The sequence below is a fragment of the Thamnophis sirtalis genome, unplaced genomic scaffold (genome assembly GCF_051295495.1).
Source record: "Thamnophis sirtalis isolate CommonGarterSnake01/CBP01778 unplaced genomic scaffold, rThaSir2_p1.2 scaffold_11, whole genome shotgun sequence".
NCBI lineage: Eukaryota > Metazoa > Chordata > Lepidosauria > Squamata > Natricidae > Thamnophis > Thamnophis sirtalis.
In genome coordinates this window covers 16,998,602-17,022,601 of record NW_028261391.1, presented here as the reverse complement: position 1 = coordinate 17,022,601, position 24,000 = coordinate 16,998,602, and the positions used below count along the sequence as shown (strand labels likewise).

General features: G+C 42.2%; 1 long non-coding RNA gene across 1 annotated transcript; it reads right to left on the bottom strand.

Annotated features, from left to right (window-relative positions):
• LOC148043544 (uncharacterized) lies at positions 1–22,791 on the bottom strand. Its single transcript, XR_015698093.1, has 3 exons — positions 22,718–22,791; positions 8,824–9,039; positions 1–59 (listed from the first exon to the last, which is right to left on the bottom strand). It is a non-coding gene; the product is annotated as an uncharacterized LOC148043544 (long non-coding RNA).
• Positions 22,792–24,000: the final 1,209 nt, after the last annotated feature.

Here is a 24,000-nt window from a genome sequence, read left to right as displayed (position 1 = left end):
TTTTCTCTCTCCCAAGAAAATAGTTTGCACAGTGCAAAGCCCCGGTGTATTCAGGAGACCTGCAAAATAATGTATATCAGTGAATCCTGAATAATAAAACACAACTTATTGACCATATTTTTTATAACAGATCTTGGAAATTATGCGTTTTTGTCCTGAATGTTTTAGGAAGAAGAAGAGTAGGCTAAGGCTTGTGGGCTTTATAGGATTCCCAGACTGAGAATAAATGATAGTAAGAATAAAAAGCATAATATAGGTAAACAATATTTTGTTATAAATAGCTAAGTATAAATAAATATAGAATAGTACATAAAAATGGATAACGAATAAGGGGACCATGAATGCAAGATAGAAATGTATAAAGGGAAAACACTAACTCTAAAGAAACCGATACGGAACTGCTGTATGATATATGATGGAACTTCTTGTTCCTATGTTGTTTTAAGTCATATGTTTGTTTTTGTTGATGTGTTTATGTGTTTAAAATAAAATTTTAAAAAAAAATTTAAAAAAGGATTCCCAGACTCAAATCTCTTCGAGCACCCTGGGATCATGCAACTGGAAAAGATTAAAGCTAATTTTTTTGACAGAATGTTGTTAGTGACATCGTTTGATAATAAGGATGGGAACATGTGCATCAGACATCTACTGCTCTGTCTGGGTTTTCACATGTTTTATTTATTTCATAAGAAACTATCTGTTTAGAAAAAAAAGAACTAGCATTTATGTGTTCTCAAATGTTACTTTGATTATGAACTGCTGAAAAGTTGACACTCATAATTCTGCTCCATAATTCTTCTACCTTTTGCTGAAGGAACTCCAGACTAAGTCATACATGACCATTCCCATTCCTGACTCTAGGGGGTGGTACTCATCTCCATTTCAAAGCTGAAGAGCCAGCGCTGTCCGAAGACATCTCCATGGTCATGTGGCCAGCATGATTAAAGACCAAAGGTGCAGGGAACGCTGCTACCTTCCCACCAAAGGTGGTTCCTATTTTACTACTTGCATTTTTACATGCTTTCGAAGCATGTTAGGTTGGCAGACACTGGGACAAGTAATGGGAGCTCACTCCATCCCTCACACTAGGGATTCGAACCGCTGGACTGTCGATCTTTCTGATCGACAAGCTCAGTATCTTAGCCACTGAGACATCGTGTCCCCCTCTTTACATGTTAAGTAACAATAAATCACAAAATCACTTTCCAGAATGCTTCAGAGATTTCTCATAAAATCAGAGAGAAGCTTTTAGACACTCAGAGTGCCACAAAATGGATAGTTTTTTTTTCCATTCATGCTTTGAATATTATGCTGGATGGTTTTCAGGTTGAAGTTTTACTGGCCCCAAAAGATATAGTTCCCCAAATCTATTACGTTTGATGAGCGCTCTTAGTCTTGGATATTTTTGTAAAGTTGCCACATGCCCGTTCATTCTTGTTTTACGATTGCTGTAGTCTTGCATACACACAATAAGTGGTGCGTCCATACTGTCAGTAAAAATTATTTGTTTGTAATAAAAGACCGAGAGAATTAATGAAGAATTCAAGTGAGGTTATGTGGGGTTCTGAATTTTGAACAAATTTTTCATTTGTTTCATTCATTTGATTTGAAGAGGGAAAGGAAACATAAAAGAAAAAGAAAGAATTGAAAGGGAGTAAAGAAGAATGCTCCTGAGGAGGAAAGCTATGGCAAATCTAGACAGCATACTAAAAAGCAGAGACATCACCCTGCCAATAAAAGTGTGTATAGTCAAGGCTATGGGTTTCCCAGTTGCAATGTATGGCTGTGAAAGTTGGACCATAAGAAAAGCTTATAGAATTGAAATATGGTGCTGGAGAAGACTCCTGCGAGTCCCTTGGACTGCAAAGGGATCAAACCGGTCAGTCCTAGAAGAGATCAACTCTGACTGCTCTTTAGAAGGCCAGATCCTGAAGATGAAGCTCAGACACTTTGGCCACCTAAGGAGAAGGAAGGACTCACTGGAGAAGAGCCTAACGCTGGGAAAGATTGAGGGCAAAAGAAGATAGGGACGACAGAGAATGAGGTGGCTGGATGGAGTCACCGAAGCAGTTGGTGTGACTTTAAATGGACTCCAGGGGACGATAGAGCACATGGGCTGGATGTTGCGATATACGTGCAGGTATGCATTCAGCCATACTGTAACACTATAGAACAGAAGCAATAATTAACCATATGATTAAATCAGTAAACTAAAAGCAATAATTGGCCATATGATTAGATCAGTAAGACAAACTGTCCAACTCCAAGCGTTGATTAAATCAGTACCCTTAACACTAAGCAGATCAGCAACCACAGACTTGTAACTAAGCGTTGATTAAATCAGGGGTTACAACTGTTTAACTCTCAAACATTAATTAAGCATTGGATGTTTGCATGATGATAAAAGGTTTATTGACTATGAGTGTTCTTCGAGTCTACATGAGAGTAAATGAGTTACCATATACTGTAAACTTGCACAATCATGATTGGTCCCCATTGGCTATGTGAATCCACCCCTCCCTTGTGTATGCTCAATAAAAAAGGACCCCCGGACTCCGTTCTGGGTCGGTTCGTCCCGAAGGGAATTCGTGTCCGAGTGTTCCTTCCACATTGGCTTCATGAACGACCCGCGGAGAAATCGCAGCTGGACACGACTTCGCAACTAACAACAAAAAGAAGAATAACTGCAGAAATATTAAACTCTCAAAATAAATGAATGCAAAGTGGAGAAAAAGAATTGTCAGAAGCAAAAGAGGTCCAATCCGAAGGTGGGAGCGAAGAATGACAGTGGGTAGTTGTTTGAAGAGGAGATGGTTCTTATTTTCAAGAGCAGAGAACAGAAACCAGCTTTCAAAAAGGTAGGACTACATCCTCAGGGATCTATCACCAGAAGTATATATAAGGACAAGCAAGCTTTGAGGTTTAGATGTGCAGATTGAAGTTCTCCTGCCCTTGGCTTTGCTCATGGGGTAGGTATTGGATGTGTATACTAGAATGTTGTCCTAAGGACATGTGAAGTTCAGGATGGAAGATACCTCTCAGATATGTAAATTCCTTCCTATGTGTGGATTTATTGTGAGGGAGTCTGGGTTTGAATTGTGATTTCCCACCCCCTTATTGTGAAAGGATTCTGTTCCTTTGATGGAGCCAGTGAGATGCTCATAATCCATTTCAGCCCAAGTGTCAACGCGGGCTGAAAAGGTTTAAGTGGTTTTTTCCTATCTTTATTTTGAAGTTGCCAGTGTATCCGAGGTGATTGGGGAACAGTAGCTTGGGTTTATGTGTGTATCATAGGAGCTTTTACCTTCCACCAGATAAGGGGACACAAAAGCTGTTTAGAACCAAGTGACAGTTTTGTTGCCGACTGTGATAGAAGCATGGGATGAAATTCGAATGGGAAGCATGAAAAAAGAAGAAGCAGGGGAGTGATGACATGAAAGGTGATAAACATAAAAACATAATGCTTATAAGGTAATGGTTAGACAAGAGAAAGTTATTTATTTATAGGTAAAGGTTCCCCTCGCACATATGTGCTAGTCGTTCCCAACTCTCGGGAGCGGTGCTGATCTCCGTTTCAAAGTCAAAGAGCCAGCGCTGTCCGAAGATGTCTTCGTAGTCATGTGGCTGGCATGACTAAACACCGAAAGCGCATGGAATGCCGTTAGGTGGTCCTTATTTTTCTACTTGAATTTTTACGTACTTTCAAACTGCTAGGTTGGAAAAAGCTGGGACAAGTAATGGGAGCTCACTCCGTTACGCGGAACTAGGGATTTGAACCGCTGAACTGCAGATCTTTTCATCGACAAGCTCAGTGTCTTAGCCACCTTTATTATTTTGATAAACAATTCAAGATGGCGAACCTGTCAAATACTACTTCCTTGTCCTATTTTTTCCTATGGCAACCTCACCTGACTGGCCGAAAATCATCCAGCTGTCTTTCATGCCTGAGGTAGGATTAGAACTCACAGGCTCTCAGTTTCCTAACTATTAGACCAAACTGACCGCATTTTGCAATGTGTACTAAGAGAAGAGAAGAGCAAGGAGGAGGAGGAGTTCAGGGCAAAAAAAGAACAAAAACATTGCACAAGAGTTAAAAGTCCTAGTTTGTAAGTAACAAATCTTGATTCATTTTGTTTATTGATAACAAAATGATATCCAGATGGCAAACCAGACAACATGACTGGAGACAGCCTACATGAAATAATCCTGCTTCTGACATAAAGCAGAAACAAATGGGTGGAAGTTGCTTTTTTTGTGTGTGAATGCATTGTTGTCCTCAAGAAATGGATTTGTCTTGGAAATGTTGCCATACTAAATCAAGAAGCAGGCATTTAACACCATCCCACCACAAATTGACTTGATAAATGGGAACTATTCCAACTATTGCTCTATACCCGTATATAACATATGGCACATGTGTCACAGATCCTTCTCTATGGGCATGCAAACTGTTGCCCAACTCAGATCCATTGCTCATGCACATGCGCCTTCCTCTGGCCATCTGATTTTTGGATCTCTGCCATACAGGCTCAGGGGACAGGAGGCATGCAGTCACACGCACACACATTTTTGCTCCCAGGAGGCTGCAGGGAGGCCAATTAGGTCTAAAACAGGGCGCAGGGGGTGTGCGTACGCATGCGCAGGGGAACAGGGGGCACGGGTGGTGCTGGTCGCATGCATATTGCATTAGGAGTGTGGCCCCTTTTGGCATGCAATGACAAAAAGATTATCCATCACTGATGATGATTTTAGAATGATTTAATAGAATGTTATCATATAATCCTATTCTAGATTTCGAAAATTATATAGAAAAGGATGTAAAAACAATTATAGTCAAATTAAGGTTGAGATATAATAATTGTGATATATACATGAATATATGTGAATTTAAAATATGTGGCTTGATATGAAAAGCAGGGGATGACTATGGAAGAGATGCATGGAAATACTGTAACCAACTGACACACTTTCTACAATTTGTAATGGAAGATGGTTTTTATTTTTATTTTTGTTTGTTTGTCTTAGTTCAAAAATAAATTAAAATTGTTTTTTTAAAAAAAGATCATTACAGGCTTCCTGCAGAACATGTTCTGTTACTCCCTGTTACAAAGGAAGGGATCAGGCTATTTCTGATTAGGTCACTGTAACTTTCTGATTGTGCTCCAAGCTGTGATTTTCCAGAGTAGCTTACTTGCTGGTCAGATATAGAGATGCATTCAAAATGGAGTCTCTTTACCCAAATAATTTGGAGGGGCTTCGCCCCTATTCTCACACAATGAATAGAGGGGGCAGAGCAGTGGTGGGTTTCAAAAATTGTTTGAACCTATTCTGTGGGTGTGGCCTCCTTTGTGGGAGTGGCTTGCTGCCCATGTGACCGGATGGGAGTGGCTTGACGCCCATGTGACCGGATATGAAGATGCCGACGACACTTGTCAGAACCACCTTAAATTACCTCACACACAGCACTGGCATGCATAAGAATAGGATGTAAACTTGTTTTTTAAAAGGCATCTTTGGTTTGCGTTAAAACAACTTCAACACACACAATGTTCTGATTGCACCACAAACGCAGTAGTCATCCTTACCTTTCACAGAGGCACTGAGTTTTATAAACATGAGCATGATAGTGTAGAATAATCATATCCAAGGACCAGTGGTGGGTTTCAAAAAGTTTGGGAACCTCTTCTGTAGGTGTGGCCTGCTTTCCGGGTCCACTGGTGGAACCTCTTCTAGCCGGTTCGGTAGATTTGACGAACCGGTTCTACCGAATAGGTGCGAACTAGTAGGAACCCACCTCTGGGGCAGAGCCAACCAGAGGTAGTATTTACCAGTTCTCCAAACTACTCAAAATTTCTGCTGTTGGTTTGCTAGAACCGGTTAGAACCGACTAAATATCACTTCTATGTGAAGGTTTTCCAAGATATGTTCCCTGTGCTTGGGTGTAATGATATGTGGAAATGATCTTGGAACACCATTGGAAGAACAGGTGGCTAAGAAGCTGCTTAAACTGCAGAAGGAATAGGCATAGTCTCAATAGGGATCCTCCCTAGTTTCTTAGACTGTAAAGGTGAAGGGGTATTATGATGGAAAATTTGGATGACCTTGGTATATGGGGGGGGGGGGGAACAGATGCTGTCTACAAAAGAATCGTGCAAGAGAGGGAGGAGCAGAGGTGTTATTCAGCAGGTTCTGACCTAGAGAACCAGTAGCAGAAATTTTGAGTAATTCAGAGAACAGACAAATACCATCTCTGGCTGGCTGAACCCCCATCTATTCACTGCCTCCTGAGTCCCAGCTGATTGGGAGGAAATAAGGATTTTGCAATAACCTTCCTCTGGAGTGGGCTGGCAATGGAGATTTTACAGTATACTTCCCCTGCCATGCCACCAAGCCATGCCATGCCCACCAAGCCACGCTCACAGAACCGGTAGTAAAAAAAGTTTAATCCCACCAGTGGGGAGGAGCCCCCCCTATAGCTTAACAATCAGAGAAAAAAACTTAGGAAGGACCCTCCCCAAATGAATCAAGTAGTTAAAAGTGGTAGTTAGAACTTTGTATTGTCTTCAGACTTGCAAGTTTCTATTAATGGCACTTTACAATAAAACAGAATTAGCTCAACTAGTTGTTTTTCCTGTCTGGTTTATCCTGGAAGAGATGCAATTTCACACTTGCAAGATTCTTTTACTATAACCTTACAACAAAGGCAGTGTTGGTGCTCCTTGTCTGGGCTAACTTGCAAGGGTGACATCCTGGCCCCCAACCACCAATAGTTTGCATGGAGACTTCATGGAGTCTCACACCACTTGGGTTTCTATGTATGTTGCTTGCGTGTTGCTTTGAAATCTGGTCTACGGTTCTTAACTTGAACTTGGATGAGTTTGGACACCCAGACAACGCAATGAAGCAATGCCTCCCACAACTTAAAAACTCATTGAAAAGTCATCAGCTGTCTCTAGCAAGTGTTGCTTGGTATCCTAATTACACGCAGCAGGCAGCATGGAGATCAAACAATAAAGTTTATCCTTCGATAAGAATCAGAGTTCCTGTTTCCTAGGTAATAAGGTGTGCCAGCCCAACATATGCTTGTTGCTTATCTTCTGATTGAGGAGGAAGTTAGAAAAAGGGAAAGCATAATTTACAGGCTCCAATTAGCTCTTCGTTTATGAGTCACGATTATGAGCCAAGAGTAACCAGTTTGAAGTCTTCAGCTAAGCTAGACTTCACACACAGCTTTTCAACAGCGCCTCAGAGCCTCTCCCACTGATAGTGAGAGAGATAAATATAGTTTTCACTGTTTCTGGTTTACATCTTTTGATTAGTTGAAGGTATAATAGAAGCATGCATTTACAAATGGGTTTTTTATTATTATTATTATTTTTTATCTTCCTGCATCCTTTCTAAACCTGGTCACAAAATTTTCTGAGCAAAGAATATTTGGTAGGTCTTTTTAATCTTCATGTAACTTTGCACACATTTCTGAAGTGGTTTTTTTTAGCATTTTTTCTTTGTCATCCCTAGGGAACGAAAGAGTCTTTCTTTTAATAGCTTTAGTTCCAGAATCCTTTTTTCTTTTAACCCCTCATAGCAATTCCCGTGAACTGGGCCCTCTCAGTAATCAATAGAGCTTCCCCCCACCCTTGCTCAAAGGAAGCATGTGCACATGTGCGCACACGTATGCACACAGATCTTATAAAATAAATTGGGGAGGCTACTTTCATCACTTGTATTCAAGGAAACTAGACAGGAGGAGGCAGGAGGAGGGTTTCCTGAAAGGAATACAGCTTCCTTGAAAGATAGGAAAATGATCCATTGCCAAAACAAAGAAACTAATCTGACAAATTGAAATGTCGTAACTGCCATCACACATTCCAGCCTTGCTTCACTAGATGCCAAGTTGCCATAAACTATGGGGGTCAGGTGGGAATGGAGCTGGGGGAAGGGAAAACAGAAACTACCCATTGTGCCTGTTGTGGCCCGCCAGCAGCCAGCAGAACTGGTGGCAGACTCCCTCGGCTCCACTGGCTGCCTATTGGTCTCCGGATACGCTTCAAGGCGCTAGTCGTCACTTATAAAGCCCTTCATGGTATTGAACCTGGGTACTTGAGAGACCGCCTGCTGCCAATTACCTCCACTAGACCGATTAGATCCCACAGATTAGGCCTCCTCCGAATTCCATCAGCCGGCCAGTGTCGACTGGCGACTACCTGGAGAAGAGCCTTCTCTGTGGCTGCTCCGACCCTCTGGAACGAACTCCCAGTGGAGATTCGAACCCTCACCACCCTCCAGGCCTTCCGCAAAGCCCTTAAAACCTGGCTGTTCCGACAGGCCTGGGGCTAAAGAACCGTTGCCCCCGTCTCGAATGGTATGACTGTCGTGTGTTTTAAATTATGCATTGTTTTGTGTCGTTTTTAATTTTGTCTGTATCACCCCTTCTCTGGTTTGAGTTGTGAGCCGCCCTGAGTCCCCTTCGGGGGAAAAGGGCGGCATATAAATAAAACAAACAAACAAACAAACAAACAAACAATGAGGATACTCCTTCTGCCTCCTACATTCCCCACAACAACAATCTTGTGAGGTAAGCTGAGGTGAAAGAGAGAATGACTAGCCCATAGTCACCCATCAGGCTTGACAAATATATTTCAACACCACAAAACATCAAGACAAATTTAAATAGTAAGTTACGTTGGGAGTGTATCTGTGGGAGGGATTATTAAGAATAAGACTGGAAGGCAGCATCCTAATAATGTTGAATGAGATAAGACTGGCTACCTGGGCACTGCGGGAGCTACATATTTCTCTTTTGGAAGATTATTCCAAACTTACCGACTCATTTATAAGTCAAAGCCCTCTGCCTTCTCTGGTGCAGTAGCCTCATTTGAGTGAGGGGTCTCCATTCTCTCCATCCAATGGTTTCATGTCATTAGGAGCCCCGGTGGTGCGGTGGTTAGAATGCAGTATTGCAGGCAAACTCTTTCACAGCCTGGAGTTCGATCCTGATGGGACCCAAAGCTGACTCAGCCTTCCATCTTTCTGAGGTTGCTAAATGAGGACACAGAATGTTGGGGGCAATATATTGACATTGTAAACTGTACAGTGAATCAGTGATGGGATTCAAAAAACTTTACTACCAGTTCTGTGGGCGTGGCTTGGTGGGCATAGTTTCGTGGGCATGGCTTGGTGGGCATGGCAGGGGAAGGATACTGCAAAAGCCTCATTCCCTTCCCACCCCACTCCATGGTAAGTATACTGTAAAATCTCCATTTCCACTCCATTCCAGGGCAAGAATAATGTAACATCCCCATTCCCTCCCCATCCCGCTAACCTCCTTTCCAGGCAGGGCAACAGAAGAAGACCCAGCCAATCAGCTTGGACTCAGGAGGCAGCAAATAGATGGGGGCGGAGCCAGCGAGAGGTGGTGTTTGCCGGTTCTCCGAACTACTCAAAATTTCCGCTACCGGTTCGCCAGAACCGGTCAGAACTGGCTGAATACCACCTCTGTAGTGAATGCTGTACACTAGAGCACTATGAAGTGGTATATCAGTCTAAGTGCTATTGCTATTGTTATTAGACTGTAGTTCCCATCACTTTAGTACAGTTACTGGCTGTACTGGCTGGGAATGATGGGAGTTGTAGATCAACAGGTTTAAGGTCCCAAGATGAGAAATTCTTCTCAAGAGTACTTACTTGGTCATTGAGTGGTATATAAAAAACCATCATCATAATTAATTAAGTGTCCTGACATGCTTTTTCCCCAAATGTAAATATTATTTTCAGAATTTATCTTTGCCATTTTTAGAAGAAACCACAGGAGAACACTTTTTGTCAAAGCTAAAGTTATACAATCTTATATCAAACAGAATAGGCTGTCTTCACTAGGACAGCCCTCAAATGAGAACCAAACTTCCACAAACTTGAAAGAAAAAATATAGTTCAGGATTCTATTAGCAAAAAAGCCGCAACGTTAATACTTAAGGTATATTTACTTAAACCAGAGTTTAATTATTCTGAGCTCTGATAATCAGATGCTGGTGAATTTCACATGATCCAAGACCTCATAGTAATTAAAACTTCAGTCAATTAATCATTCTGTGTGTACATAGGTGATGTCTGTATACAATATATGTGTTTATAAAGTCTTTTTGTTGTTTCTTTTCATTTTCTGAGGGTTATTTTAGCTTCGGAAACTATTTCAGAGACCCCGGGGAATTTCATAAGCCTTGGACGTTATTATGCTTGTTCTTAATGGAAAATCTAGTTCAGTTTGACATCCTCAAATTCTTGGGTTCAAAAATGTTGTAAGAGTAGTTTTAGATAGAATTTATGGAAACAGTAAGAGAGCTCGAAATTATGTTAATAGCACTAGCATGTAAAACTCCTATTTAGGAAATTATCAGTAAATTTGGCATGCATTTAAAAATTTATAGTCCAGTTCTCTAGATTTTATATCAAAGTGTATCGTATTATTATTTTAGGGATTGTCTATGGAAATTGTCACTCATCCAGGTCATGGCTGTCTCAAAGGTGCTTCTCCAAAAGGCAACTGGACTTTCTTGGTTTTTTCCTTGAAAACATTTCACTTCTCATCCAAGACGCTTCTTCAGTTCTGACTGAATGGTGGGGAATGGAAGGATAAGGATTTATATTGTTTGTAGTCATCTGGTCATTAGCACGCTGCGGAAGGTGAATTAGGAATTCCTTTAATTCCTTTTGTTAACTGACAAATACTGCATGACAACACTGAAAAATGATCAGGGCATTTTTACAACCAGAACTATATAAACGTGTAGTATCTTGGAGGAACCTTACAATTAAAGATTGATTTATTAAAGACTGCTTACCATTTCTCGGCTGTCTTAAAACATTATTTGTGATAGATAATATTTTCTCTGCAAAATGAATTCTCTTTGGAAATAGCGGTATTCAGTATTGATATTTAAAATGCTGGCCTTTGTGTTGAAGACTATAAATATTTTTCTTCATTATTGTCTACGTCAAGGGTGAAATCTACTTTCCTTCGCTACCGGTTCACAAATGTGAGTGGCCGTATGCTCCACTTGCACGCGCCACCACTGTGCATACGCAGGCTCTTCGGTGCATGCAAAAAGCTTCAAAAATGGACATGATGATGTCTGGGTAGGTGGGCAGAGCCTGCTACTGAGCGTGCCTGAAAGATAAGTAGAACAGCGATGGGAGGGTGGAAATCTGCTGTGCCATGCTATTTAGATTAGCTGGAAAGCAGGAAATCCTGCTTCCTAGCTAATATAAATTGTGCGTCACAACTGATCGTTGGAAATACCGGTTTGCCTGAACTGAAAGCATTTTTTTTTTTACTACCGATTGGGGTGAAATGGTCCAAACCAGTAACATTTCACCCCTGGTCTAGGTTCTTTTAGTGCTGCTGTTCTCTCTTGCTTAAATAAAAAGGCAATAAAAAGATAAAGTATTGGTACAATTTCCACAGTAATGGGGAGATAGCCAATGATTGTCCTGGAGCCTGGACCAAATCCACCCTCCACTCCCAGGGCGATTTGGAATTCAGTTGTTTCCACCTAAGAAAACACATCGAGTGGACTGAAGGGCTTTCTAGGGTGTTGGCCACCTCCTTAGGAAAATACTTAGATTGCAATTGGAGTTCAGTTCTCAGCTGAAGTGTTCATATTTTATTCTACCTGAATAAAAATAAGCATTTGTTAACCTCCACACTCACCCCATTTAAATACTCTGCTCATTTCTTATGCCACAGTTTTTGAAAGCCTTCAAGTGGGATTGAAAGTGTTGGCACAGTTCTTTGTTTCACTTACAGCAACATGAGATTGAATAAATAGTTAGCCAAGCTACTGTCACAATATCTTTATTTTTATTTTTTTTAAAGGAAAACATTTTTCTTCATTTATTTTCAGGTATGTGTATGTGTATGTGTATGTGTATGTGTATGTGTATGTGTATGTGTATGTGTATGTGTATGTGTAAGTGTATGTGTATGTGTATGTGTATGTGTATGTGTATGTGTATGTGTATATGTGTATATGTATATATATTTAAAGTCACAACCCCTGGTATGCCCAAATATGGGAGGAAGGTCACACTTCCATTCTCTGTCATTCGGCTCGTCACAAGAGACCATCCAGACAGAAACCCAACATTTTTACTGTTGCCTTTTTGTTACATTTGTTATGTTTGCGCTGATAAATAAATAAAGGGAGACTAGTATAGATCTATTTCAAGCTATTTAGCTCTCATCAGCTAGCCTTACCCTTACTGGGAATCAAGCTAAATAGCTTGGGAATCGAGCTAAATAGCTTGAAATAGATCTATACTAGTCTCCCTTTATTTATTTATCAGCACAAATATAACAAATGTAACAAAAAGGGAACAGTAAAAAATATTGGGTTTCTGTCTGGATGGTCTCTTGTGACGAGCCGAAGGACAGAGAATGGAAGTAGTGATCTTCCTCCCATATTTGGGCATACCAGGGGTTGTGACTTTAAAGATAGATAGATAGATAGATAGATAGATAGATAGATAGATAGATAGATAGATAGATAGATAGATAGATAGATAGATAGATGTAGATGTAGATGTAGATGTAGATGTAGATGTAGATGTAGATGTAGATGTAGATGTAGATGATGTAGATGTAGATGTAGATGTAGATGTAGATGTAGATGTAGATATAGATAGTTGCCAGAAGTTATTCTGGGTGGCATACAATAATCAAATAAAACCATAATATAAAAACTATCACTATGAACTTATGTATTTGTTCTCAAATTTAATTAACTGTAAACATATACCAGCCCATCTGCAGGTAAGCTACCTCTCAAACTTTTAGCCATAAATAATACTGTACCATAAAAAATGTATGATCTGAATGTAAGCTAACCTGCATTTTCATGGATCCATCACAGTGGTGGGTTTCTGCCGGTTCGCATCAGATTGGGAGAACCGGATGGTGTAATTTACCCATCCGGTGAGAGGAGGTTCCACCGGTGGACCTGGAAGTAAGTTCCGGAACGCCTGCCCCATCCGTCTCCCCATACTCAGAAAAGCGCTGTGCGTGGAGGTCCCTTACTGGTGGGTGGGCAGGCGTCCTAGAACCTGCCTGCCAGCAAAGGACTTAAATGGAATCACTTTTCTGAGCACGGGGAGACACACAGTAGTGTGTGCCATCTGTCTCCCCGTGCTGAGAAAAGCGCTGTGCGTGGAGGTCCCTTAATGGCGGGCAGGTGTCCTAGAACCTGCTTGTCAGCAAAGGACTTAAACGGAATTGCTTTTCTGAACACGGGGAGACACACAGTAGTTTGCGCCATCTGTCTCCCCATGCTGAGAAAAGTGCTGCAGCCTCCTGGGACTAAAAAGAGGTCATGGGAGGCACTGCACCCACCCCCGCGGGCGACCCCCAGCCCATGCGCATGCATCTCCTGCATGTGTCCCATCCCTGCATGAGCATGGCAGAGACCCGAAAACCTGCTGGTTGGCTGGAGGCGCGCACGCATGTACAGTGGAGCTGAGCTGGGACAATGGCTTGCATGTCCACAGAGGGCTCTGCGTGCCACCTGTGGCATGCGTGCCATAGGTTCGCCATCACGGGCATAAATGGTTTCCCATATGCCAAGAGTACCCAATCCCCAGGCCACAGTCCACTAATAGGCCATGGCTTATTTGGAACTGGACTGCACGAGTGGTGGGCTGGCACAGATGCACACAGCTTGAATTGGGTGAATGGCAGGTTGGCCAGTGCGCATGCACTTCCGCAAGTTGAGCTGCATGTACTTGTGTGTTCAAGCTGGCCTGCCACTTTTAGGAAAGTACAATATTAACATATATTATTGTAGTTAAGGCCAACCTTGGATAATAGAATCCTGATTTTGAAGCTGTATTTTAGCACCTAACATTTTCAGCTTATCTGCAAGTACATCTGGTAGATATCATATAAAATATGTTGAGCAACCTTAAGGTGGAATTATCCAGTTCATTTACTGTAATAGACTATGCTGAATTGAGCATACAGAGGTGAATAGAATCAAGTGCAATGAGAATATCATGAATCACTATTTTCAAACTAGATCTCTAGAATCTCAACATCTTATTTGATAGCGTGGCAATCAATCCTGGGTGCAAGACCAAGTATGGTCTTACCAAGGCATTATAAAGTGGTACTTTATAATGCCTTGGTTAGACCACACTTGGAATATTGCAAATGTTCGTATGTGGATCTACTCAGAAATATGTCACATGGGGTTGATTGGCACTAACTTCTAGGTAAAATGGGAGAGCTTGAAACAATAAACTTTGGATGTGCAACAATGCAGATCCTGGCATGTATAAAACTGCTTAGAGCTGAGAGGGTTTGCTAACTGTATATTTCAACGCTGTCCTAAGAGGCAGTTACATTGGAAGGGAAAAGAGCATTGTTGATCTGGGCACCTCTTCAATAATATTCCATTAATTTGGAACCTTATTCATAATTCATGGTTGTATATTTGTGGCTGAGAGGAAATAGAAATTAGAAGATACTGGTGAAAGAAATGTCCTTCTGGGTTCGGCTCCAAGTGGGGAAAAAGACACTGGAGACATGGGGGCTACTTGGAAAGATGGTTTATTGGTGGACAGGATCACATGGCTTGAGCCCTGAACAGAAAAGGTGATCACATGCTTCAATGTTGGTGGAGAAGAAGAGAAGGGCTGAGGAAGGGGCTTTCTAGGCTTTTTATAACCTGTTCAGTCCCACCTCTCTGTTTCCTGTTCCTGTGTAAGAAATGTATTCTGATTGGTTGTCAGACTCCCATGGGGCCATGCAGGGACAACTCTCTAGGCTGTGTTTTGAATCCAGGTTCGGTTGAGTTCTCAGATGCCATGTGGTGAGCTGGGGCCAATATTATCATACTTTAATCCCATCCCCCCTGGGGCTGCAGTGGGGAACTCTTTATTATGTAAAGGGACTAGCTTGGCCTTCTTATTGGCCTATTGACAAAGTGGGGATGGGCAGGAAGCTACAGGCAGCTATTCTGTCTTTTAAAACATGTTTCTTTCTTTTCACATCCAGAGAAATATTCTGCCTTTTCAATATTTCCTAGGATATTTCATTTTTCTGGGAGAGGGCTGGGTGATAACTTCCTACAATACTTCATGAGCTCTATCCTGTTTTGTAGACAACTGTCGAGGTTGGTAGAGATAATCGCCTACTATTTAATTGTGATTCTCTGATAAATCTGATTAGTTAAAAACAATAATATTCAAGTTACACAAACTAATAACTGAAAAATGTAACACACAGCAATAAAAGAATACGCCGAATGGCCTTTTTGGGATGGGGCATGGGGGTGGGGGGTGGGGGGGGTGCAGCGTGCTCCTCCCACGCCAGTTTTTGCTCCCATGAGGCTCCAGGGAGGCCTACTAGGCCCAAAATGGGGCCTTTCTATTTCTGACTGAAATGTGACAAGGGAATTTGCCTTCAAAGTACTATCTTGTGGTCTCATTATGTTTTCAAGGCACCAAAGTTTTTCAATTAAGTGTCAGGAGAGACCTTTGATAACAGGTGAGGTTATGATAGCCATATCTTACAGTGCAAGTATTTTGGAGCAGTTTTAAAAAAAAAAGATTGCAAAATAAGCAAATCATCTATCAACAAATCTCCATTATTGCAACTCTGGGAACTATTCAAGCAATCCATTCTTCCTATGGATAGGGAGTACATTTTGCATCTTTTAGAAGGAAAGAAAGAACAATCTGACCCAATGTAAAAAAATAATGTATTAAGCTTTGGGTTTGGAAGCACTGAGTACATTTAATCGTGGGAAAGCTTCCTTATGTGATATTCTGACTCACTAAAGTGTTGCAGAAAATGACAGGCGTTAGACATCTCAGGATACAGGAAAAGTTTATTTGGCAGCCAGGTTCAGAAAGCTAGCCCATGGCTTAGCATTGCAAGTTCTGAACAACCTTCATTAGCGAAGCACGCATTTTTATACATTCCCAAAAGCACTGCAACACGGAAATTCTTAACACATTTCTTAGTGGTTACCTTGAGGAGAAAACCTTATAAGGAGATGAGGGCCTTACTTCCCCTTTTGATTCAGGTATGGCTTACATGTTATTAATGAACTTTAATTGAACTTTGTGGTTTGGACTCTTAACACAAGTAGGGACGTTGGCAAGAACATCCTGTGGTTAGTGAATGGGGACACTTCCTTTAAGTAACTTCTAACTGTCCCTATTCTATTGCAAGTTCCAACTCTTGTCTATGTGACTTTTAATATAGAAGTAAAGGGGTTCTAAGAGGCTGTCCAGCCTGACCCAGTAGGTTTCACACTTAATGTCCAAATCTCACTTTATGGCTGCTTTAAAAGGTCAGGTGATTCTAAATCATTATCAAAATAATGTTCAAAATTCACAAATCAACATTTAAAAAATATTGATTTATTAAAGAGAAACAACTTTCAATATAAAGATTTAGCAGTACTATATACTCTGCATCTCTCTCTCTCCTCTCCCTCCCTCCCTCGTTTCCTCCTACCTAACTACCTACTGTGAGGACAATTAACCAGTGGAGGAGCTTGCTTTATCACTGGAGGTTTTTAAGAAGAGACTGGAAGTCACTTGTCTGAAATGGTATAGGGCAGGGGTGTCAAACTCGTGGCCTGCAAGCCAGATGTATCATGTGCTGACCCCAACCCCGCCCAGTTTAGCAAAGGGGGGAAAAGTCCCAATACGTTACGTGGCACCGCCGTGACGATGCGAGTTTGACACCTCCGGTAGAGGGTCTCCTGCTTGAGCAGGGACCTGGATTAAAAGACCTCCAAGGTCCCAAGGAACTCTATTCTGATCTCATTGGTATGGCTGCTCATTCTTTCAAGAGTATTGCTATGCTACATCATCATGGCAATGTCAGGGCTGCCTCCGATCAATCCCCAGGAAAGGAAACCCTTGACTCCAAAGATTCAGAGAAAAGATACTTTTACTAGGAAAGAATTGATTGCAGCAAAAGCCAGGCAAGTTCTGAAGCCAATGCATGTGAAAAGACAAATTGAAAATAATCCCAGAGCCCAGTACCCAGGCAACCAGAGTTTAATCATCAGCCAGGAAGATGTTTAAAAACATCTCTGGTCCAGATACACCAGTCCTCCCTCATGCATGGCTTTCCCAGGATGGTTGGCCTTGAAGATGATAAACAACCCCAGCTGGCCTGTCTGAGGCCAGGTCTCCCCATCACTTCTCCAAAAATCCATTGTTACATCTTCTGCACGCTTCCCCTCCCAAATACCCATTGCTCCCCCCCTCTGTTTCCATGACAGCTGGCAGCAAGCTTGAAGGGAAGCTAAGACGCTCAGGCTGACAGGCAGTTTGTACATGTGTGTATGAGTAAGCATTCCTGGGAGGAATAAATGAAGAACCTCAGGAGTATATGTCAAGAGTACAGATTCACCCAAGGTGTCGAAGTCATCCCTGCTACCCAGCTAGAGTGAACAGGAACCTATATTGGACAGCTGCGATATTGGAAGATGCTGGAGGCAGATGGTTCCTTTGGTGACAATGGCAAAGGCATCAATTCAAACTGTGCAGGAGAAGGCAATAGTAAGGCCCACCTGTATTTGTACCAAGAAAACTACATGGATAGAAAATATAAAACGATTCACAATATAGTGCTGGCTGACAAGCCCCTCAGGTCAAATGGTATTCAACAAGCTACTGGGGAAATGCTGAAGCTTCTTCAGAGTTCTAATGGTGCTTATAATGTTGCTAGATGAAAGCCTTTGGGATGTCTGGTTGCCAATGATGCCAGACAGGAAAAGTAAATTTGAAGCTGCAAAGATAGAATTACAGTAGGAACAAGGAACCATTAGAACGATCCATCAGTATGGCTTGCCTTCAGAAGTTGTGGTGCTCCATTACTGGAGGTTTTAAAGAAGAGTTTGGATAGCCATTTATTTGAAATGGTATATGGGCTCCTAGTTGAGCAGGGGGTTCGACTAACAGACCTCCAAGGTACCTTCCAACTCTGTTATTGTTACATATTACATAAAAAGCCATGAAGGCCTCGGAAAAGATATTGAAATGCCATGATGTATCTATGCCTATAAAGGTAGCGTTAGGTTCCAGCAGTTTCCCCAAGTCACTGAAATGCCAAAGAGAGTCGAAACGAGGCTTGCAAAAAATATCAGCTTTTATTTATCGCCATAGCAAAATCTGGGTGACAAAATTATATGCAAAACATACAAACAAATGCATGAAAGGAATAGCCACACCCTGCAAGAGCGGCTCAGAGTATTATATCTGGAGTAGCTATCTGGACCCATTCCAGTCCGGCTTCAGACCTGGTTACAGCACAGAAGCCGCTTTGGTCGCATTGACCGATGACCTCTGGAGAGCCAGGGATCGAGGCCACGCCTCTATCCTGGTTCTCCTTGACCTCTCAGCGGCTTTCGATACCATCGACCATGGTATCCTTCTGCGACGACTGCGAGAGGTGGGGGTGGGAGGCACTGTGTTGCAGTGGTTCTCCTCTTACCTCTCGGACAGGTCGCAGTCGGTGTTAGTTGGGGGGCAGAGATCGAACCCTATGCCCCTAACATATGGGGTGCCGCAGGGTTCGGTCCTGTCTCCCCTACTTTTCAACATCTACATGAAACCGCTGGGCGAGATCATTCGGCGGCACGGGATAAAATACCATCAATATGCGGACGATACCCAGCTGTATCTGTCCGCCCCATGCCAACTCAATGAAGCGGTGGACGTGATGAACCAGGGACTTGAAGCTGTTAGGGACTGGATGAGGGCTAACAAACTTGTACTCAACCCGGATAAGACCGAGTGGCTGTTGTGTTTCCCTCCCGCCAATTTGGCAAATATTCCATCTCTCAGGCTGGGGGGTCAAACATTATACCCCTCAGACAGGGTTCGCAACTTGGGAGTCCTCCTGGACCCACAGCTGACTTTCGAACACCATTTGTCAGCTGTGACCAGGGGGGCATTTGCCCAGGTTCGCCTGGTGCACCAGTTGCGCCCCTACCTGAACCGGGAGGCTCTCACAACAGTCACTCGGGCCCTTGTGACCTCTAGGCTGGAGTACTGCAATGTGCTCTACATGGGGCTGCCCTTGAGGAGTATTCGGCGACTTCAGCTAGTCCAGAATGCAGCCGCGCGAGCGATCGTGGGTGCACCGCGTTTCACCCACGTAACACCTATCCTCCGAGAGCTGCGCTGGCTACCTGTCGATCTCCGGATATGCTTCAAGGTGCTACTTGCCACCTATAAAGCCCTTCATGGTAGTGGATCTGGGTACTTGAGAGACCGCCTACTGCCGATCACCTCCATACGACCCATTAGATCTCATCGTTTAGGCCTCCTCCGAGTTCCATCCGCTGGCCAATGCCGACTGGCCACCACGCGGAGGAGAGCCTTCTCGGTGGTAGCCATGACCCAATGGAACGATCTCCCCGTGGAGCTTCGTACCCTCACCACCCTCCAGTCCTTCCGCACAGCCCTTAGAATCTGGCTATCCCATCAGGCCTGGGGCTAAAGATTGTTACCCGCCCGAATGGTATGAATGTTGCGTTTTTAATCATGTACTGTCTTATATGTAAAAGTCTGTCCCCCCTTCCCTTTTGATTGTGAGCCGCCCTGAGTCCCCCCAGGGAAAAGGGCGGCATATAAATAAACTATCTATCTATCTATCTATCTATCTATCTATCTATCTATCTATCTATCTATCTATCTATCATCTATCTATCTATCTATCTATCTATCTATCTATCTATCTATCTATCTATCTATCTATATACATTTTAGGCAAATAGAAACAAAGTTTATCCAATCAGAGACAAAGATTCGTTACCAACGTGATCTTTAGAGCGTTCTTTTGTTCAAGCTCCTGTCTCCGTCTACCTTATCTGTGGAGTATTCCTATAGCCTTGTGTAGGAGGTGGCAGCCCCCCTTTGCCAAGTTTTTTCCTCCCGCAGAATGCTTTAAGGATTTATAAGCCAGGAAAACTCCCTAGTTTGGTTCCTTTATCTATGCAGCCTCATATTCCCGTGTAACAATTTCTCCTATGTTTTCAAGAATGTGCCTAGCTTTGAAGCCAAGAATAGAAACAAGATGCAGCAGTGAGATAACATTTGTAGTCCAGTACAATTTGCTAGGCTAGAAAACAACTGATTTCCTGACAGTATACAATAATATAAGCAGAAGCCAATAACAAAGCTTAATTCTTAATAAATCATTTCTAGCAGTATATCATATCAGAAGCAAACAGCACATATTGGTTTAATCAGTAACAATTATATAGTAACATAAGCAACTCATGGTCAAAGCAAAGAGCCAATATTGATTCATTCTATCTCCTTCAATAGAATTGTGCAAGCCAAAATATGCCCCTGACAGTCTAGGGAAGTGAAAGTTGGACTTGGATGAAAGCAGGATTAGGAATTTAAGCCTTTGAACTTGGATGATGGAGAAGATTGCGAAAAATACCATGGGCAACCAAGAAAGCAAACCAATGGATTATCTAACAAATCGACCCAGATTTGTTGCCTGAGATACAAATACACCAAGCTCAAATTATGCTATTTTGGACACATTATGCAAAGATAACATTCTCTAGAAAAGAGTCCAAAGCAGGAAAAGGTGGAAAGAAAGAGAAAAGGGAAACTACTAGCCATGAAGTGTAGATAGGCTCAGTTATAATATTTATGAGCACCATTGCAAGACCTGAAAGACCAGGTTAGGGATAGATCATCATGGAGAAGACCCATGTATGGTCACAAGGAATCCAAAACCACATGATGGCACATAATCAATCAATGGTGTACAAAGATTAAAAGCTCAACACTTAAATGCCAGGGTGCCCAAGAGACACAAAACATTCCAGTCATAATATCTCATTATCAAATTAGGTTGCCTAGCCTCCTTGCCTCCATCCTAAGGAAACAACTACGGTAGGTTTCCAGAGCCTTACGAAACACTAACAGGATTGGGGCCATCCACATTCCAAAAGAGATAGCATTCCACAAAGCATTTTAATTATATTACTTTTCTTTGGTTGTTCACTTTAAATATCATTTTTCATCATGAGTTTACTGCTCTGAAAGATATATAGGTATGTTAAGTTAGGGAAAGAAAAAAATAAATATATCATCTAGCATAATGGGGGGCGGGGAAGGTGCAGCATAACTCAAAGACTGTTTGGAATGTTTTTCTATGCATTATGAAAAGAGATCATCAACCTAGGCTTACTGCCCAGGATAATAAATTTTACAAGCTCAGGAGCTTATTTTACTAGCACAGTATTCAACCATTTGATTCCACTATAGAATTGGCTAGAAAGTAGATGTAAAGAACATACATAAATATTACTTAAGAGGTATATTAAAAAGGAAAGATATTGTATATATTTGTAAATATTGATACAAGTTAAAACTAAAAGGTATTATGTGCATATATGAATATTTATACAATATATAGAATAGTGATGTATGTAATTGGAAGGAAGAAAAGTGAAATAGCCATGATGTAAATTTGAGCGATATCGATACTGGAACACTGTTAAGAGTGGAAATGTCGTATAAAAGTTGAAATATGTGTATGTGTATGTATGTATATGTGTGTGTGTAGACAAAAACTAATATATGTATGTACGTATGTATGTGTGTGTGTGTGTGTTGCATTTGTGCTGATAAATAAAGGGAGACTAGTATAGATCTATTTCAAGCTATTTAGCTCTCATGAGCTAGCCATATCCTTACTGGGAATCAAACCTGGGCTGTATTATATATCAGGCAGTTGTATTAGCCACTAAGCCACAGGCTCTCCTCCTTTATCAGCTTTATTTATTTATATATATATAATTTCCACTGAAATTCTAACACTTTTACTAGCTTGAAAGTAGTGAGGATACCAATACAGTTCTAGAAATCCAGCCAATAGTAATCAAAGCATGTTGAAAGCCAAATCTGGCCGTAGGTTCTGCCTCAGTTTACCTTCCCAATAAGCAAGTGACTCGGAAGATCATTTAAAAGCAGTTTACTTAGGATAACCCTAATAAAGTGGGATCTCTCAATGAAAAAGGAGAGAGAGAACACTGATATTTCACTCCCTTTTATATACAACAAAGAAAATGCAAGAGGAAAGTTGATTGGACATTGTAAAAGTAACCTTCCCTTTGCATAGGCAATCAGTTTCATGTAGTCGAACATGTTACATATTTGCATCCCGTAATATCACAGATGTTCATTAAAATGAGGTCTAATGTCAAAGGGGGTGTAATTGTAAGGAAAAAGGTTGTTTGGAGTTCACAAAAAAGGTAAACCAAACCCCAACTTGTACTAACAAACTTTTTCTTTCTTTCGTTTTAGTCTCCTGCTTGTTTATCAGTTTAGGAATGTTAAAAGCTAAGAAACCTGAACATCATTTTTAAAAGAGAGAAAATAAATCAAATTAAAATAGGAAGTAACTAAGTTAGTTAACAAATTACAAAACCCATGTCATCTGCCTCTCATATCCTCCCTTTGATGCTACAGGGCAAATAAAAATGCCATTTCGACATCACCAAAAAGAAGGAAGTTTGGACCAACAGTCTCTTTCTCTTCCAATTTCACTAATAAACATTTCAGAATAAATTACCCAATACAAACTCAAATGCTCTCTATGGCCTGTTCCAAGAATCAAAGTACATGACACAATTACATGATTAATATTAGCAGTTCTCACTCCTTTCTTTACCTCTACTTGATCATCTCATACCCACTCTTCTTTCAACGTTTTGGAGCAGACGATTTTCACTGCATTTTGGGCACCCAATAAGAATCCCTATGTGCATGTAGTGTCCTTGAGGCAGTTTAACTGCAAAAATAAAACAGAAGTTGATCAGCATTTCCTGAAACATAAGTGTTGTGGCCTGCCAGCAGCCAGTGGAGCTGGCGGCAGACTCAGACAGTGAGGAGGCTGGGGAGGAACATAGGCCCTGGAGTCTGGGGAAGGCCCTGTGCTCTGTGGTGGAGGCAGAGATTGGGCCAGGGCCATCTGATAGTTATCAGATACCTTCGGAGTCGGAGATAAGTGGGGCTGATACAGCTGGAGCCTGTTCCCGATGTGCGCGTTCGCAGAGCGGTCAGGGGAAGGGAACAGTTAAGGAACAAAGGCGACTCAGCAGTAAAGGCACAAGGGGATGCTGAATGGCCCCTCCCATAGGGAATAAATAGGAGAAAAAGGGGAATGATGTTTGCAGGAGACAATTAGTTTGTTAGTGTGAAGACTTGCCTATCTGAGAGACTCCTTGTACAGGGTTGCATCTGGAAGCTATCGACCTGGCAACTATCCAGGGACTGCTAAGGTCTGTGTTTGCAATTCACCTTTGAAAGACTGTTTGCCGGGACTTTGCTGGAAGTGAAGGGCGCCCCGGCCGCCTGGGGGGTGGTGGCCCCCAGGGGCTGGACGGTTTGCTTGCTCGCCGGGAGACGCCGGGGTTGACATCAAAGCCGCTGAGCCACTGATTAGCTGCAGAGCCTGAGAGATTAACCAGGTTTCCCGGGAGTTGACTGACTGTTAAAGAGAGATTACTGAGTGCTATGGGAGTTGCTGAGAACGCTGAGAATCCTGAGAATGTTGAAAATACGCTGAGAATATTGAGATCAGAGAGAGATCACGGAACGCTTTGTGGAGTAACATCGCTCAAGTAGCCGGGCAACGCTGAACCATCTTGCGAATTTTGTTGCGCCATCTGTGGCGAGAGGCGGTCTGGGACTTCCTGACCACCGGGACCAAGGGGGCCTGCTGGAGCCTGGAAGATCTGGCTGAGACCGTTTGGCTACCGTGGAGACAGCTATCGAAGACTGTTTTGGGGGGACCTGACCCCCTGATAGTCCAATACCACCATCTGCTGTCTGTGCTGCTGTCTTAATATTAGATTAAGGTTAGGGTTAGGGTGAGGCTGGGGGTGGGGTTGCTAGCCTAGCGGCCTATCGGTCGGCTGCTACCACTGGGAGTGTCACGGCACAGCTGGGATT